Source organism: Ostrea edulis, chromosome 8, assembly GCF_947568905.1.
Source record: "Ostrea edulis chromosome 8, xbOstEdul1.1, whole genome shotgun sequence".
Lineage (NCBI taxonomy): Eukaryota > Metazoa > Mollusca > Bivalvia > Ostreida > Ostreidae > Ostrea > Ostrea edulis.
The window spans coordinates 26678261-26684510 of NC_079171.1; positions in this window are offsets into that span (position 1 = coordinate 26678261).

The window sequence follows — 6250 nt, forward strand, 5'->3', positions numbered from 1 at the left end:
TAAATTGGACAAGTCTAACTACCTCTAACATAAAAAAAAACTCCCACAAACATCAAGAGAACCAGTTGGTAAAGAGTTGTTTATACATATAATATTAACAGTTTTGAAGTTTAGAAATCACCAGAGCATATGGAATTTACTAATATGTAATATAAATGAGACATGTTAAATATCACCCGAGTATATTGTTCATTAAACAAAATGTTCTGAGTATATCTTTGTGAATCATTGGAATGTATCACTAGAATTAAACAAATAATTCAACCTGGAACTATAGTACACATAACTGATATATAACTATTTTCTACAACATAAAAGATTCTTTAAAAAATGAGTATCAGATAATAAACTGAAACAACTCACAAATGTTTCAAAGAAAGGATTAAAAACATTCTGATTTTTTGGTTAACGAACAAGAAAAAATCACAGAATATACAACTTGATTGTACACAAAAGAACAAAATCTACGTTTTTTCGCAACAAAAAAAAATGTTTGTAAAATTTTTGAAATGAAAAAGTCCTTCACATGCTATATTATTGACCAATGTTTCCAAAGAGCTGGCCATAAATTGAAAAGAATCAATGAAGCGCAAATCACCTTTGGAAAAACTCACGTAACGCTTCATGTTTTGAGCGATTACTTTTTATTTTTTTTATCTTAAGTTTCCCCATGCGCTGGCAGAGAAGATGCCCATCGAATCCTCGCAAATTGTGAAAAATGACAGGGATAAATTGTGGTTCTCCAAATTTGATATTACAATAGTTACAGGCTGCATCTCGAAAATTGCTATACTCTAGATAATCTGGACCCCCCTCAACCCCGATGTGTTAATGATCTCGAACTTTTTTTGTCTTTTCACCGAAAGATTTCTCACATATGTGGCAATGGCTAGCGTTACGAAATAATTCGAGGTGACGTAAGTCAGCCTCGTATATCAGACCCCAGCTTCAATGGCGCCCTGTTTTAATCACTACCATTTGCGAAATCACTTTGATTTTTAATATAAGAAATTTGTTGTCACATATGCTAATGCAACGTAAAAGCTGTCACAATTCGCTTTGAGATTGATATAGGATCCATATGTTTACCCTCTACGATAAGCGAGTTAAATAAGAATTTATGAAATCGCAATTTTTATCCCTTCGATATGAAACAAAGTCCACACATCAAAAGGAATCGCGAATTAGTGTTTAGGTTTGTAAACAAGATCAAAATTATTTGTCGTTTGCCAACATTTTATTCCAAGATCTTAGAAAAACAGAATTGGACTGTAGGAAACGATTTGCATTGCTTCTGTATTCATTCGCATTTTCACATATAGACGGGGAAAACATGGTCTATTTTTCTCTAGGAATTCTGGGTAAACAGCTGTCTCCTCTTATGTCTGAAAATTATGTTAATTAGCCGATTTATCGCCTATCAAAAAATAGTTCACATTGATACTATGTTCCATTTTTATTAAACTGTTATATATAAATGCTGTTTTATGTCAGATTGAAGAAGTCTTCCTTGTATGTGATCTGTTGTATTTATCAAGCAGAAATTGTGTGTAATTAGAATTTTAATATTAAACTCTGCACTATTTCTCTGTATCCATACGCGCCACGCTATCCTGTTTATCAACAAGGAGAAAATGTCTTGCCTGAGAGAACTGTTATATTCTTACCAACGCATTAACTCAAGGTAATCAGGGCCGTGAGTTAACCTTCAATTTGGAGGAGACAGGAAATTAGGCGGGGGTCTGGGGGCCGCCCAGGCCCCAGACGCTGAGCACATTTTGTGCACACTGAACACGTTTCGTGCAAAATCCTTGATTCTAGGGCCTTCTAAGATGTTACTTGACTAACTCATTCTAAAAGAAAGATTTGGAATGCTTTTTAAGGGAGGTATCATGTTCTTAGTTATTGGAAACAACATAAATTCTAATGAACTTTAAATTTTAAATTTTTTTTTGGCTCAAAAGTTGGAGGAGGCAGCTGCCTCCTCCGCCTCCATGTAATGTACGGCCCTGGGTAATTATCTGAAACCCAATGTGTTAATTTCGTTCAATTTTACCAAAATATTTCTTTTGGACGCATTTTTTAAGATTTTAATACTAAATCTGGGTGTAAACATGTAATCTTCGATCGAAAGGGCCGAGCGCCGTTTCCCGCGCTCTTTCATGGTCAAGTCAGATAACTGTAAACATTGATTAAGAAATATAAATGAACGTGTTTTTGTGAATATATTTGTTATTCAAGAAAAGAACTCCATTGGAAGTAATATATTGGAAATCAAGTTTACATTTCTTTGTCACGAAATATGATTTATCTCAAGAGTTGAATGAATTATCTCAAGAGTTGACAACTTGTTTTCAAGAGTTGATATTTCAAGAGTGGAAATTTTCTTGGACTGGTTTAACTTTGACTCAAGAATTGAATGAGTTATTTCAAGAGTTGACAGTTGTTGTCGTCATCAGATATGAAGGGTAGCAAAAAAAGAAAAAATCATCAAAGGGAGAGCCCAAAATCTGTCAAAAAAAGAAAAAGTCACAATGTAAGAAAAGATCCCATAATTTTGAAGTGCGTGTCTGCCAACTTTCATCAAGGGTCAGAAACTTTCTCAGAATATAGCAGAGGTAAACAATGTGTAGCAAATTCACTTGTGTGCATTGCATTTAATGCAGTTAACAAAAAATTGTTTGGAGATTGGGATGCAAATGATATTCATTTTGTTCTCGAAAAAGGTGATGTTTTATACAAGCATGCAAGACAGGCCTGTCCACATGAACATCTTAACCCAGAGGACTTGCCCAAAAATGTTTGCATTCAAAATCAATTGCTTCATGTGTCTGGTTTACCAGTTTATGCAGGGGAAATACAATCCACTTTTAAAGATAACGGCCCTTTCCTCTCTCTTGCTACAGCACTGAATTTATGCTTTGCAAATACCAAAGATGGAGGTATATTTATATGCAATGGCAGTTCTGTTGCTGTATTCTGCTCAGGCAATCTGTTCCATGTTTTCGATCCACATGCACGTGATGCAAACGCAAATGTTAAGGCAGACGGTTGCTCTGTTTTGTTGACAGTCAGTGGTTTTTCAAATTTACAAGCTCTTTTGAGAAAGCTCTTTGGGCGTGAAGAGGGTGCAGCTTTTGAATTGTATGTAGTTTCAATGGCAAATGTAGAAATGATGCCTCTTGTCCAAAGACAAGCTGAAGTCACTGCCAAACGTCACCTCGTTTCAGTACCTTCAGTACTTTGATTTTTCTGTTTCCTCATTCATGAGGAGGGGTTCATCCTCAGAAAGGACATCTTTTATATATTCTTCCTCTCGTAATAAATCATCTTAGAAGTGTTCTACGACATTTTCTTCCATTTGCCCTCTGTGTACGACGGGAGGTTTTGTGTACTTTGAATTTGTGCACACGGCTTGGTAAGCATAGCTACAAGGGTTAAAATGGGCCTCATGTGTAGTGCTGGATTTCTCAAGATCAGGGGAACAAGAATCCATTTGTTGAACTAGAGTTTCAAAAATCACAATAAATAAGAAAAGGTACCCTTAGTTTGTTGTGAAAGTTTTTAAACTTTAAAATGTTTTTTTTCCTCGATAGGAAACTCAACTTTTTGAAAATCAAAATTGTTCATGGCCCATTAACAGATCTTCTCGAGTAAACCCGTGTAAACAACGGCGGCAGAAATAATGCTTTCTCTTTCCACGCTTTGTAAACCCGAGGACTCGATTTAAATCCTTGATTAAACAATAGTGACTATTCCCGTCTTTTTGAATGTAGAGTAGATCCACTTTCATAGTAGCTTGATGTAGCTGGGAAATGTACAGGGGGAAACATTCTGTTTCATGTCCGAAAACGATGATGGATATTCCATTTTGTTTTTCAAACTTGGATATTCGCAGCTATGTTTTATATACTTAAGTACAGACAATTTATATAGAAGGTTCTCTCGGCTATATACTAGCATATCTGTTATGATATCACATGACTTCATTGATCACGTGACGGTCATTTATAATTATTTGAAGTGTTTCACATAAATCGCTTCAGCGCAGCTCATTTAACAATCATTTTAAACTTTTTGTTTTATAAATGAACTCCCCGTATCATTGTGTACCCGAAATGTGCTTGGGAAAAATGGTAGTATTACTTGCGTACAAAATACACGTATTTCATGAAGAGTTCAACTTACGCACACACTTACCTACACATTTGATGGTTATCTGTATTCAAACATTTAACCAAGCAAGATTTGGGTAGAGAACAAACTCCTCTTACTATTTCCGTAATATATCTCAAATGAATCCTCATAAAGTACCTGCGCTAGACTCTTTTATAAACGCATCATAAAATTCTACCTCTTATCACTGGTATAAAACAGAGTACATTTCAAAAATATATTTTTCGAAAGCAGTGTAAACACGCTGAATTTCAATCAAGGGTAATTGAGCAAGCGATTTTAAAATATTCGGACATGTAAGATATTAAAATACAATTCAGACACGTGAATTTTGCTATAATGTTCTGACATCTTATAGGCAGTTTGAAATAAGGTCTAAAGTTTTTTACACTCTCCTCTCCCCGTCACAACAGCTCAAGTTTGCAGTGACTTGACGTCATATTCCATAATGACGTCATATATTGGTAGTTCAGAGAAGTAAAGACATAAAGTGCACTGTGATATTCTATAAAGGAATCCTTAACCTACCCGCGTTTGTGAGATGGGTGTGGGAAAGGCGATACCACCCAAATTTAGCTCGTTTTCATAAGGATTATATTTACGAACTCTTTCAGGACCCACACTTACTACAACTAAGATACAAAGCAGATGCTCTACCACTGGATTACTATGATCGGTAAAAAAAAAATCACTATAGTGTAAAAATTACAAACTCAATGGCTTTGATTCTACATATGGTATCCATTTGTCTGACTGGGAGCCATATCCCAGGTAGTAGACTTTAACCATATTCTTATTCTTTAATAATACTTTAGCTTTATACCTGGAAAATGTACGAAAGGTGTTACTGAACAAAACTGTCTTAATTCTAAAGAGGCAAAAAGTAATGCATTTAAATGATACTCTAATATTAAAAGCACATGCATATTAAATACACAATTTAACTCTAATAATAAAAGCACATGCATATTAAATACACAAGTTAGAAGGATTTACAATATTGAAGCATTCCTGCTTAATTTTATATAGTGAATGTAAAACATGGGATTGAAATTACCAGTCACCCTCATCCTTTGCCATGACAAATTTTCCACTTCTATTCTGAAAGAAAACCAATATAAGTTGTCCAATATAAGTTGTTAGTATATAGTAACATTTCTTTCCCATGATATCAGTCTGCATTATATCTTAACTAGTGACACCAACATAATCCTAATGGCAGAGGACTGTTAAATCATCAAACTCTGGAAGGCTTTAAAAATTAAAAATAAGATATAGATCTGACAATTTCTTTTCGACATTATTTTTGTTGAGTTGCATAATAATTTCTACATATTTTCCCAATGTAAACCTCCCCATGCCAATTTTGAGAAAACATGATAAAAAAAACCAACCAATTACTTTAATCAGTATTAGTATAAAGTTTAATGTACATATGTCATTTGTAAAGAACAACAAACAACCTTCTAAAAAACTACTACATTTAAAAAAAAAATAAAAGTAACTGGTAAAATTACAAAATGTATGGAGCAATTTGTGGAGCAACCTTCAAAAAAATAAAACACACACTACTACTACAATTTGCAATTTCTTTCTCAAAAAAAGATACTAAAATTTAAAAAAGATTACTTTAATCACTAATAGTATAAAGTTTAATGTACGTATGTTATTTGTAAACAGTACTACAATTAATAAAATAAAAGTAACTGGTAAAATTACAAAATTTATGAAGCAACCTAAAAAAAAAAAACAACCCCAAAACACTACTAACTACTACTACAATTAAAAAAAAAGTAACTGGGAAAATTACAATAGAAAACAAAATCTATGGAGCAACCTGAGTACATAATAACAATACATATTGCAGAACATCTAACAAACACCTGAGTATCTTTTTTTTTACAATGCTGACACCGGGAAGTTAAATACTTAATATTGTTAACATACACAGTCATTGAAACCGAATCTCTTAGGAGGCTGTCTCGTTCTCTCAGACCTTCGGCATGGTAGACGAACTGGCTGCTGTGTTGGAATGGTATGTTGACGAGCGGGAGCATTAGGTTGACGGGTATGA